The sequence below is a fragment of the Enhydra lutris genome, unplaced genomic scaffold (assembly GCF_002288905.1).
Source record: "Enhydra lutris kenyoni isolate GAN:26980312 unplaced genomic scaffold, ASM228890v2 scaffoldscaffold16, whole genome shotgun sequence".
NCBI classification, from domain to species: domain Eukaryota; kingdom Metazoa; phylum Chordata; class Mammalia; order Carnivora; family Mustelidae; genus Enhydra; species Enhydra lutris.
In genome coordinates, this window is record NW_019154100.1 from 16,796,294 (window position 1) to 16,809,969 (window position 13,676).

The window sequence follows — 13,676 nt, forward strand, 5'->3', positions numbered from 1 at the left end:
AAGAATAATGTGATGGGAGAAATTGGTACATAAATTTTGGAATGAAATATTACACAAAAATTTCTTCCTGATGGCTTTTTAAGAAGTCTCAAAATCTGTGTATTGGAATAAAAGGCAAAGCAGAGTAATATTTGGTTCTAAGACTTAACATTTCATTTATTTTGGACATTTTCATATAACATTTCATTTTTATTTACAGAAATATATTAGCTAATACATACAGCTCTTCCTGTACCTTACCAAACACTACCATTTCTAAAATTCTACCACATAATTGCTGTTCATCTTTATAATAAAAAAGGAAATGTAAGATATTTTCATCAAGTATTATGCAGATTTCCCACATATTGACTTGCAATTCATTTACCTACCAAAGAAATAGTTGTTTTTTCTACAATATGCCACTATACTGACCTCCTAAGTATAGAACAAGCCCACATCTTTCATTTTGTGAATATTTTTTTCTTATCAGAATTACAGATACCACACTATAGTCTATTCAGTTGAAAGACAGTATGTTCTTAGCTAAACTATTATTGTGTTCTTTGCTACAAATAAAGGAGATAAAATTAACTCTGTGGCATGATCACTGTATCCATGCCAGTATAGATCAGAAATTAAATCTTAGTTTGGCATGCATGGGGACTGAACAGTGACTCTAAGAGTGGAAATAATGCATGGGTTATTTCTCCTTTTTTTTTTTTTTTTAAAGAGAGAGCGTGTACACAGGTGCACATGAGCTGGGGGAGGGAGAAAGGAGGAAGGGCAGAGCAAAAGGGAGAGAAAGACTCAAGCGGACTCCACATCCAGCATGGAGCCTAGCTCTGGGCTTGGTCTAAGAACTCTGAAATCATGACCTGAACCAAAATCAAAAGTCAGGTGCTTAACAAACTAAGCCACACAGGTGCCCTGGTTATTGGTCTTTGCAGCTGCCATATACTAGTAGTTAAAACACCCAGCACATGGTAGAATAATTTGTTAAGAGAATTTTATGAAAATCAGGGAGATATAAATATGTAAATTTATATAAATATAAACAAACAAACAAACAAACAAACTCCCTCTCCCGCCAATTTGGATGACTTCTCTGCCATTCACTAAGGAAATGAATGCTCTCTAGACAATCTATGCAGGGAGTTACCAAACAACATCTGCAAAAGAATTTTGGTAAATAGATGATAGCTCAGATATAAGGACTTAATACTGTGAAAATGGAAAGACTATGAACAGAATTATGAATAGAGGGCCCCTCAGAAGTCTAAAGTTATATATTTTCAAGGGTGGGCAAGTATTTTCATAAGCCGTAAGTTTATACGTAACTTAGATCCTAAGTAGTTGACATTTTAAACATTCCTAGTAATGACCCTATATTTTTACCCAAGCAATTAAAGAAATTGCTCTTACACAAATGAAAACTACTTGACCATAATGACCTCTAACTTCCCAGGTATAATCCTTGAAATAACCTAGAACCTTAATCTCTGGTTACTGGATAGTTTATACAACTACAAATAAAAGAGATAAACCAAGAATCCTATGGCACTATTGTGTGGAGTTTATTAACAGGTAATAAATTTGGTGAATCTCATTAAGTCTTTTAAAACTCCTTAAAAGGTTGGCAATAATCCAAACACCACTTTCTCTTTAGAATATACCCTTTATTAAACGTTTCAGGGCCTATTACTTATAAACTTTATTACAAAAAAATTCATTGTCCCTTTTGTTGGGACTTTTTGGGATTTGCTTTAAAAATTTATCATAAGGCATCCATGTTGTGAGTTCAGAAGAGGATAAGCTAATCAGATGAGGTCCAATTAGAGAGTAATACCATATATTTAAATTACTTCCTATAACTTCCACAGAAGCTAAATGTTGGAACAAAGAATCCACAAAGGTGGAGGTTAAAGACCTATCTCTTCAGTTGTTTTAAAAGCATTTACTTCCTATCACAAACTGTGTGTAACACAAGCCTTCATTCAATGAAGTACAGCTGTATAAACAGGGAACAGTAACTGGATCCTACTGCCTTACCTCTGCCACTTTTCAGAACTAGGAAAAACAAGAAAAAATGCAAGATTTTCCCCCCACAGTTTATGCACCTTACTTGAAGTAAATCATTTTCAAAGTGAGTATAAAAATGCATTTTATAGAAAATTGTTTCAATAGTTCTTTTGCAAACAAAATGAAAAATTAGTACTGCCTTTACAAATATGTTCATTTTCTCTCATATTTGAATTATCTGTTCTAAGGGATAAAAACAAATATTAAAGAGGAAAAAATGGTATTTTAAGAATAAACATCTTTCTATCAAAGAACTAATGTAATTACAAGTTGTAGTACATAACAATTTTATTTTCCTACCAGAGAATTATTGATTATACAAGCATATGGTATGTTATTATGTCTTCTCAATGATACAGTTAGAAATAGTTATGCCACTTCCCAGTGTTAAAGATTTATATAACATATATAATATATTTTATTAATACATTGACCAATCAATTTGGTCAAAATTTAATATAAAATGTGTGTTTGTGTGCTCCATATCTCTGGAAACACTTGGCATTATTAATTTTATTTTTAATTTATTTATCTCATGGGATTCTAAAAGCTATGTATTTGTATCAAATTGAAGTTTTAATTTTCACTGAAATATGGCTAATGATTATGATTATCTTCCATGTGGTTATTTGCCATTGGCATATTTTCTTTGAACTATCTATTCAAAATTTGTGCTCACATTTTAGTTGAGTAGTTTTCTTACTATTGAGCTTTCAGAAATCTTGTATATTCTTCACACAAGTCCTTTATTAGATATATGATTTGCAAACATTTTCTTTTATACCATGGCTTGACTTTTCATTTTTTTAATGGTGTCTTATGAGGAGCAAAAGTTTTGATTTGGATGAAACCCAATATAAATATTTGACAGTTTTATAAAAGACATTTTCAGCCTATATAACAAAGAACAGAGTTTATTTTGGAGAAAATTTTCAGAAGATGAGAAATTTGTGTCTAGAAGCTAACATACAAGTCTATGTGTGTTAAACATTTAAAATTATCTCAATAAGTCTCTTGTCTAAGTAAGTGCTTTGTCATCTATGGATGGAGAGAATAACCTTGTAGAATAATCTGAGACATAAGCATAGGTCTATAAGAAATTTTCACAGGTACAGGATAACTATTTAATCTTCATTGGTGGACAGGCCAGAAAGCCTTGGGGCAGTGTTGGAGGGTGATGATGTGGTCTTCACTTATAATTTGGAAAGCCCTCAAGGCAGAAATGTAACAGGCATATTTGTAAAATGTAAGTGATGCTTTGCATCCAGAAAGGGGTGATAGTGACACTTGATGCAACATTTAGCATATTTTGTTACTGTGGAACATGAGAACTGTAAACATTCTCATGGAATTGCTTGGTTTAAATTTTTAATTTTATAAATAATAAAAATGAAATAGAAAGGGTGAAGGGAAAAACTGTTTCACTAAAGAAGAGAAAGGAATTTTTTCTCCCTCTCTTTCAGCAACGATTTACTTAATATATTCACACCCTTCTTGGATTTTTCTTTTTTCCCATCAGTAATGATAGTAAATGGGTCCAAGTATTTTCTGAGCCAGGGATGATACTTTCCAATAAGTAAATGACATTAAAGGAATTCAAAATGCACTATTAAATGACAATATTGGATAGGGACAACTGTCTATCCCCTTTAACAAGAAATCTAACACTACAAAACACTGAACTTTTCCACTTTTAAAATGAAAAAAAATTCTTTAAAAGTTTTCTGATCTCTTCCAAATATGATTGATAAATGATTTCAAGAAATTTACTGAGCTAAGAAAATATAAAGTTAGGAACAGACAAGCTATTAAAGTCTAATGAAAATATAACACCTAATGAGTAACAATGAAAATGCCCTCACTTTCCTTTCTCCACTCACTGAATGAATTACCAATATCATCAATTTTATTAATACAACTTCACACTCTTCCTATAATAGCATATGAAATTGTGATGATAAAATTGATGACAATACCAATTCATTCAATGAGACTGGTATTCTTTGTTGTATTTTATTCTAATCTGTTCTTTGCCCATTGAATACCAAAACACAAATTACTAAGTGTATCTCAAAATGTCAAACCAAGGAAAATAAAATTGACAGGTTGGCTGGACCTCCACATTTTTGTTTAACATGTTTTGCATATATCCAGACGTTCAGCATCAGAGAAACTGTTCAGATATAGAACTGACCAAATTTTTCTCTTATCTGAATGTTGGCAACATGTAGATATTAAATCATTTCTTTAGAGGAGGTAATATGATGTCACTAAAATTGTCACAAATACTAAACAGTTACTCTAATCTTTCTAGGAATAGAAACTTCAATACTTTTAAAAAAATGTATATTGAAATGGAAGCTTTTAAAGTCTATCATGTAGAGTTTTAGAATGAGAATTCTCCATTTATATGTTTATATTCTTTTCAAATTTAAACCAGAAAAAAAAAGCAGATATAGCTTTTCAGTATGAAGTAAAAAAAAAAAAAAATCCATAAGAATTTACATCATTTTTCCAACCCAAACTTCTGTTTCTATACAATGAATAAGCAAAAAATAATGTAATGTTTATTACTGACTTATTTGAACAAAATGGTAAAGTTAATTAAAATATTGATAAGTATGTTATTAATACCTACCACATTCACATGCATTACAAAAAGAAATATAATTTTAAAATTTTAGAATTTTGATACCTCCACATTTATGTTGTATTCTTTTAAATCCATTGGGGAAAGTCTAAGAATTCAGATTAAATTTAATAAGGTTACATTTTAATTGTAGATTTTTAAAAATAAAGACTTATTTAGAACTAATCTATTAAATCTCTACTATGTACAAATATTTGTTTAGATATTCTAAGAGATAGAAGCACAAAATGGAAAAGAAAAATCCCACCAAGAACCTGCAACCAAACAGAATTTTTTAAAAAGGTATAGAAAGGACTGACTGGTCCAGGAAGGTTTTATGTACCTTAAAATACACATAATTCTGTGTAAACTGCACATCTTCTGCATCACTTTGTAGTCGACATTTTATAAAAACTTTTTAAAGAGTATTATAACCAGGGCTTCTATGGAATGTAAGAAGGCATTACCTTTACTGTGTTTGAGTGACTAACCAGTTCTCTACCTTCCTTTATTTTCTATACTGACAATGTTCCCAAAATGAAATTTCACAGTATCTCATGGAATTCAACTTTTGATCATTGCCTACTTGACTCAATGGTTAGAACCATCATAAAAGTCCCTCCCTATTTTTACTCAAAGATGAGATTGATTAATGTTATAATACAAATCATATTAACAGCAATGATTATGAGCCTATAAAAGTGCTTAGCATGTACTAGGCAATATTTAGGCAGTTTACATGTACTAATTCATATGTTACTCACAGCCACACTAGAAGATAAAAGGATAATTGTATGGTTTCCATTTTATAGATGAGGAAATGGGAGACACAATGGGATCTAACAATTTGCCTACAGGAAGTAATGATTGTTACTCTTATTATTTTTGTTATTAGTAGCAGAAACTATATTTTCTACCCCCACTGCACCTCAGTGGGTGTCATGACTGATTCTCAGTGATGCAGTGTGAGTAGAAATACTGTGTGTAACCTCAGGATGAGGTAAAGAACAGCTGTGCCTCCTCCACTCTCTCTGTTCCCCTTCCCCTTCAACTGCCAACAACATACAGAATATTCAGCAGAGGACGCTGGTGCTCTGGGCTCTATATGCAAAGACAAAAGAAAGATGGGAGGGTGTTCAATTTCTAAACCATAGCATGGAGGAGGGTGCTTTCATTCACCCATACTTAACCAGAATGTGAGTGAGAAATAAATCTTTCTTGCTTTAAGTCACTGGGATTTGTTATAACTCAATGAACTAACTCTACTACTCCCCACTAGTAAGTTTTGCTCTCAGTACAAATGAATGTGATGTGGTTACCAACAATGTCATTGACCCAATACAAAGCTATGTTCTCCAGTGCTCAGTTCTTCCTATAGACTCACTTCAATAGAGAAAGTACTCCATAGCATACTGGGCAAACTGCTACCTATGTTTGTTTGTTTGCTTGTTTCTTTCTTTCTTTCGTTTTTGCTACCTATGTTTCTAAATGCAAACTTCAACTAGCATAGCTCAAGATAATATATTTTATTATCACTAAACTTCCGAAATGACTGCTTAGAAGAGATGGTTACAGGAAATCCAGAACATATCATGTGGCTTTTTCTCTCTTTCCTCTGCCACGTGGAGTCATCCCTGACTTCATTCTCATAACTTTACTGTCCATTCTGTTACAAGGTTATATGCAAGGTTGCTTGAAAGTAATGCTATAAATAAGGCAATGTACTCTTTTCCTTCTCTAAGCTCCATCATTCTCCATTTATACTTTCTACTCCTTGTCAGTTTGTGTGTAGATATTGGTCAAGACTTTTTCACTTGGAATTTACTTTTTCTGGCCCTAGGCCATGGGCTGGGTAATCTGCTACAGAATCCTGATTTATATCACTGCTGAGGCATGGAAAGAGCTTTTCCACACTCAGTAGAAAACATATCATTGAACTAAGATACTCTTAAGTGGCACGCATACTGAAATTTCCAGAAATGTAAGAGGCCAATGAAGAAATATTTTTGGTTGAGATTCCCATACCTTCCAACCTATGTGGAAAATTAGCCATGTCCATAAGGAAACTATCCCTACCTGAAAAAGTTAGCAGAATTAGCTAAAAATCCTTTGAAATAAAAGTTAACAGTATTACATTTCAAAATAATTACAAATTTGACAATGTTTATGTCTCATGAAAACTAGTTATGCATTGAATAAAACCAAATTCTACTGCCTAAGGGTCCTGGTTGTTAGCAGCCACATTAATGTCATGACTTGAGCTTGGTAAAATTAGTGATTTTATTATGAGATTCCTAAAATTTATTCAGATTCTAAGAAAGGCACACACTTTCATAAATTCATAAAAGCAAGAAATTTTCCAGAGTATTTAATGACATATATTCGGCATTCATAATACCCCAAGTAGCATAAGCAGGGGGCAGAAATCGTGGGACAAGAGCTCTCTTTAGGTCAACAGAGTTAGCTAGGATTGGCAAGCTCTCTGTGATACTCCTTCTTTCAGCGTGCTTACCTGTGGTGAGATACAATGAACTTCGGCTGTATTATGTTTGGAGCAATGATTTATAAAATTTTTCTCTACAAGTCACAGAATCTAAGAACAAATAACCTCCAAAGTTTAAAAGCAACATAAGAAGTGAATAGGAAGGCAAAGCAACCAGGGGTTGTCAGGAAAAGACAGGAAACCAGGAAAAATGGCACTGAAGCCACTAGTTAGGAAGTGGTTGCAATCTGTCTTCATTCTCTCTGTCGGATAAACCCCATGAGTAAATGTAGATTACCTTCCAACAACAACAAAAATCTACCAGTATCTCTTTGCCAATAATAAGAGCTTTCTATTGACCTTACTATTTACCTTTATGCTTTCAAACTAGTCTTTACTGTGTCATAGCAAATGAGTATGATTTTTATGTTAGAAACTTTCAATACCACTGGACATACAAGAAATGCTATGGTGTCCAATGAAGGTGACAGACTGAACCCAAACTGAATGTCCCAACTGAAACAAGTCAGTTTATTCTTCGTGAATGATGTCATTCTGACATAGCTTATCATTGTCACTGGTTTTTGAGGACACAGTCTATACCTGAAGGATTTTCTTTTGTACACTGGAACTGTTGTTCCTCACTCTGTTATTACCACTTGTTGACACATCTTGGAACTGAATGTTGTTACTCTGACAAGTTATTTTGTCCTTTCCTCTGTCCCCCTCAAAGTACTCCTTAAATCTGAATGTATGTCTGACTTGGGAGGATGCCAAGGACTATTTTGTCCCACTAATCCTGGGAAAAGAGGTTCATGTAATACTCTTAGACCTATGGGCACTGAAAGATGGAAGTGGTTATGTGGCAGCATGTGCCCTCCTGTTCTAATGCGGTCACCTCGTAGTCTACCCCTTAGATTCCCTAATCATGGCCCCTTTGCTATATAACTTTCAAACAATGCTGTTTCTTAACTGAATTCATTGTCTTCTGCCCATAATTTCTGTTTCTGAACTTGTAATATGATTATTTTTCCTCTGATCATGACTTTCTCCTCCCTCCTGTTGCCAGTGAGATTCCACTTTGGGCTTCCCATCAAATCTACTGATCACCTGTTTCCTTTCTTTCATAATCCATGCCTGCTTTCCTGCTCTGAGTCCTCAGTGCCTCAGTACTATCAGGAAATATTCACTGTGTGACATCTGTGTATACGATATGTTGCCCTTAGATTATTCACAATCTTGTGTAAGGGTCAGCATTAATTTATGGGCCAAATCCAGCCTACAACCTGCTTTGTAGAGCCAACAAACTAAGACTGGCTTTTACATATTTGAAATGACTAAAGTAAAATCAGAAGATTAACAGTTTGTGACAAAGGAATATTACATGAAAAAAGTATGTAGTTTCCCCTTTCTCTTTCTTGCGTTCCCTCCATTCTCTGGGCTTGAACACCCTCAGCACTTTCACAGTCCCCTATCTTTTCAGGACCTGTCAAAATACTCTTTATCTCTCAAGGACCACTGCCTATGTCATTTTCTTGCTCTCCTGGCCACAATTATTATACAATCTTTATTATTCCTAGGCCTCTGATGTCACAAATACTCTACTATTTTGCATCCTCTTCTATTTTATAGGCTTCTTAATGAGAGAGATTAATTTGTCCATCTTTGTATTTTCTACAGCACCTCATTGTGTCTTTGCATAGTAGACACCAATATATTTTTTTATTAAACCTGCATTTATAAAAAATTGGTTCATCTGAATAATCACTAGACAAGTCACATTATTTTATTCACTAAATATATGTATTTTCATTAGTAAAATCAATACTTTTTAAATTTTCCCCTTCCCTTTATACGTATCCCTTCTCCCTAATTTCAATCATAATGAAACATTCCACTTTGTAAAACATGATCCCTTGACCTTCCATTTCTTTAATTTGTTCTTCAAACATCTTAAAAGAGCAGTTTATTTACTTCCTTACCTCTCATTCATTCTTAAGCTCATTCTTAATATCACTTAATTCTTTCCAAAATCCTTATTGGCCTCTTTCTTGTCAAAACTAGACTTCTTTTAGTTGTCATTCTATTTGAACTTTCTGAAATATTTGACCACTGCATCTGTTTTGAAAACCTCTTCCTTTGGCTTTCCTTTCCCCTTGCTCCCCATTCTCTTTTTTCTTTTTTCCGGCCAGGTGCATTTCCCTGACCTCTTCCCTTTTATTCACCCATTTTTTTGCTCTTCACACTTGTTTTTCATGGTGTGCTATTACCTAAAATTACTTCAATAACCACTTATTCAAAAGTTGATGGTTTCCAAATACTTCAGTCTACAGGTCTTTGTTGACTTCTGGGTCTGAATTCCTTTGGGGGGAATTCCATACATATTATGCTTTGAATCTATTTCATTGTCTTGTTTTCTCCCCTGTTGTTCTTTCTTTCTAAATGGTATCACCATCATCTTGGCAAGGAAAGAGAATAGCCCCAAAAGACCTCAAAGCAGAAGCAGATCTCAGTGTCTTTTTGTATCCTTTTGACCTCTCTTTAGATAGTTAGGCAGGGCTGATCATATAATCAGACAAAAACCAATATTTCTCTATAAATAAAATTTTTAAAATGAATGACTTCACATAAGTCTGTGATATTTTCTTCTAATACACTGCAGCAAGAAGGCCTAAGAGTTGGTTTTATTACTAATAAACATTCATATATATGAGAAATTATGAAGAAAAATGTTGAATGGCAAAGATAACACAGAAGAACATTATTACTTGTGAAGGTAAATAATAAAATGGAAGATATTCTTTTTTTAAAGTTTTGTCATTTTAGAAAAATTACAGTGGAGAGCACATGAAGAAAATTAAAAACTGTATTTGACATGTCAAATTCTAAAGTAGTAAGATAGCTTTCATACTAAAGGACATTCTCCTCTAGTTCCTCAAAATTACTAAATATTTTTATATGGTGTATTGCTGCCCCTCTGGTCTTGAAGTTAGAATAACAAACTTGGAGTCCATCCACCTGTAGTGCTCTTTTTTGAATTTTAAAAATTTATTTTATTTTTTTAATTTCAGAATTCATTGTTTATGCACCACACCCAGTGCTCCATGCAATACATGCCCTCCATAATACCCACCACCAGGCTCACCCAACCCCCTCACCCCCACCCCTCCAAAACCCTCAGTTTGTTTCTCAGAGTCCACAGTCTCTCATGCTTCATCTGCCCCTCCAATTTCCCCCAACCCCCTTCTCCTCTTCTTCCCCCAACTCCCTTGTCCTCTGTGTTATTCCTTATGTACCACAAGTAAGCCAAACCATATGATAATTGGCTCTCTCTGCTTGACTTATTTCACTGAGCATAACTCTTCCAGTCCCATCCGTGTTGATACAAAAGTGGGGTATTTATCCTTTCTGATGGAGGCATAATATTCCTGGACCATATCTTCTTTATCCATTCATCCATTGAAGGGCATCTTTCCACAGGGTTCTTTCCACAGTTTGGTGACTGTGGCCATTGCTGCTATGAACACTGGGGTACAGATGGCCCTTCTTTTCACTACATCTGTATCTCTGGGGTAAATACCCTGTAGTGCAAGTGCAGGGTCACAGGGCAGCTCTATTTTTAATTTCTTAAGGAATTGCCACACTGTTTTCCAAAGTGGCTGCACCACCTTGCATTCCCACCAACAGTGGAAGAGGGTTCCCCTTTCTCCACATCCTCTCCAACACTTGCTGTTTACTGTCTTGTTAATTTTGGAAATTCTAACTGGTATAAGGTGGTATGTCAATGTGGTTTTGATTTGAATCTCCCTGATGGCTAATGATGATGAACATTTTTTCATGTGTCTGTTAGCCATGTCTATGTCTTCTTTGGAGAAGAGTCTGTTCATGTTTTCTGCACATTTTTTGACATGATTATCTCTTTTGTGTGTGTTGAGTTTGAGGAGTTCTTTATAGACCTTGGATATCAGCCCTTTTTTAGTGTCATTTGTGAATATCTTCTCTCATTCTGTGGGTTGCCTCTTTGTTTTGTTTACTGTTTCCTTTGCTGTGCAGAAGCTTTGGATCTTGATGAAGTCCCAAAAGTTCATTTTTGCTTTTGTTTCCTTTGCCTTTGGAAACATAGCTTGAAAGAAGTTGCTGGCCAATGTCGAAGAGGTTACTGTTTATGTTCTCCTCTAGGATTCTGATGGATTCCTGCCTCACGTTGAGGTCTTCTATCCATTTTGAGTTTATCTCTGTGTATGGTGTAAGAGAATGGTCGAGTTTCATTCTTCTACAATAGCTGTCCAATTTTCCAAGCACCATTTATTGAACAGACATTGTTTTTCGATTTCTTAACCACTTGTAGAATGTCACCACTAAAGCTGTCCCACCTGCTTATACTTGAGCTTATCCCATCACAAAATTAATCTCTACTTGAAGATATATATTTTTGATACATTTTTGAGGCTGGGAGAATATGGATGTGATATATCACTTTTTCATATTTTCTTTTTGGAAGCCTCAAACAATAAAAGCAAAAACAAAATAATATAGAGGGAGGAGTCAAGATGGTGGAGAAGTAGCAGGCTGAGACTACATCAGGTAGCAGGAGATCAGCTAGATAGCTTATCTAAAGATTGTAAACACCTACAAATCCAACAGGAGATCGAAGAGAAGAAGAACAGCAATTCTAGAAACAGAAAATCAACCACTTTCTGAAAGGTAGGACTGGCGGAGAAGTGAATCCAAAGCAACGGGAAGATAGACCGTGGGGGGAGGGGCCGGCTCCCGGGAAGCTGCGGAGCAATGGAGCACAAAATCAGGACTTTTAAAACTCTGTTCCGCTGAGGGACATCACTCCAGAGGCTAAACCAGGATGAAGCCCACTCAGGGTCAGTGTGGCCTCAGGTTCCGCAGGGTCACAGAAGGATCAGGGGTGTCTGAGTGTCGCAGAGCTTGCAGGTATTAGAACAGGGAAGCCGGATACAGAGACAGAGCCGAGGAGTGAGCTCTCAGCTCGGGGTTACCTTGAACTGGTTGCAGGCTCGGTGAGCTTGGAGGCCGGAGGCCAGGGAGACGGGAGTAATTGGGCGCTATTCTCTGAGGGCACACTGAGGAGTGGGGCCCCGAGCTCTTGGCCATTTTCATTCCCATCCTCCGGAACTCTACGGAAAGCATTCAGGGAACAAAAGCTCCTGAAAGCAAACCCGAGCTGATTACTCGGCCCGGCCCCTGGTAAGGGCAGTGCAATTCCGCCTGGGGCAAAGTCACTTGAGAATCACTACAACAGGCCCCTCCTCAAGAAGATCAACAAGATATCCAGCCAGGACCAAGTTCACCTACCAAGGAGCACAGGTTCAATACCAAGGAGAGCAGCGGAATTCCAGAGGAGGAGAAAGCAAAGCACGGAACTCATGGCTTTCTCCCCATGATTCTTTAGTCTTGCAGTTAATTTAATTTTTTTTTCAATTTTTTCTTCTTCTGCTAAATAGTTTTTAACTTTTACCCTTTTCTTTTTTAACGTTCTTTTAACTAGTTTATCTAATATATATATATTTTTTTCTTTTTTATATTTTTTTCTTTATTCATTTTGTTTTTTTTTTTTTTTTTTTTTTTTTTCTTTTTTTTTTCCTTTTTTTCCCCCCATGATTTGGAATCTCTTCTGATTTGGTTAAAGCATATTTTCCTGGGGTCTTTGCCACTCTTTTAGTATTTTACTTGCTCCTTCATATATTCTTATCTGGACAAAATGACAAGGTGGAAAAAGTCACCACAAAAAAAAGAACAAGAGGCAGTACTGAAGGCTAGGGACCTAATCAATACAGACATTGGTAGAGATGAGCTAGAGTTCAGAATGACGATTCTCAAGGTTCTAGCCGGGCTCGAAAAAGGCATGGAAGATATTAGAGAAACACTCTTGGGAGATATAAAAGCCCTTTCTGGAGAAATAAAAGAACTAAAATCTAACCAAGTTGAAATCAAAAAAGCTATTAATGAGGTGCAATCAAAAATGGAGGCTCTCACTGCTAGGATAAATGAGGCAGAAGAAAGAATTAGCGATATAGAAGACCAAATGACAGAGAATAAAGAAGCTGAGCAAAAGAGGGACAAACAGCTACTGGACCACGAGGGGAGAATTTGAGAGATAAATGACACCATAAGACAAAACAACACTAGAATAATTGGGATTCCAGAAGAAGAAAGAGAGAGGGGAGCAGAAGGTATATTGGAGAGAATTATTAGAGAGAATTTCCCTAGTATGGCAAAGGTAACGAGCATCAAAATCCAGGAGGTGCAGAGAACCCCCCTCAAAATCAACAAGAATAGGTCCACACCCCGTTACCTAATAGTAAAATTTACAAGTCATAGTGACAAAGAGAAAATCCTGAAAGCAGCCAGAGAAAAGAAGTCTATAACATACAATGGAAAAAATATTAGATTGGCAGCAGACTTATCCACAGAGACCTGGCAGGCCAGAAAGAGCTGGCATGATATATTTAGAGCACTAAACGAGAAAAACAT

The 13,676-nt window shown here is 35.5% G+C and overlaps 1 protein-coding gene across 1 annotated transcript in view; it reads right to left on the reverse strand.

The window, feature by feature from the left end:
* Nucleotides 1-13,676, reverse strand: part of LOC111147401 (alkylglycerol monooxygenase) — a 344,434-nt gene that overhangs the window by 213,074 nt on the left and 117,684 nt on the right. The window lies entirely within an intron of this gene.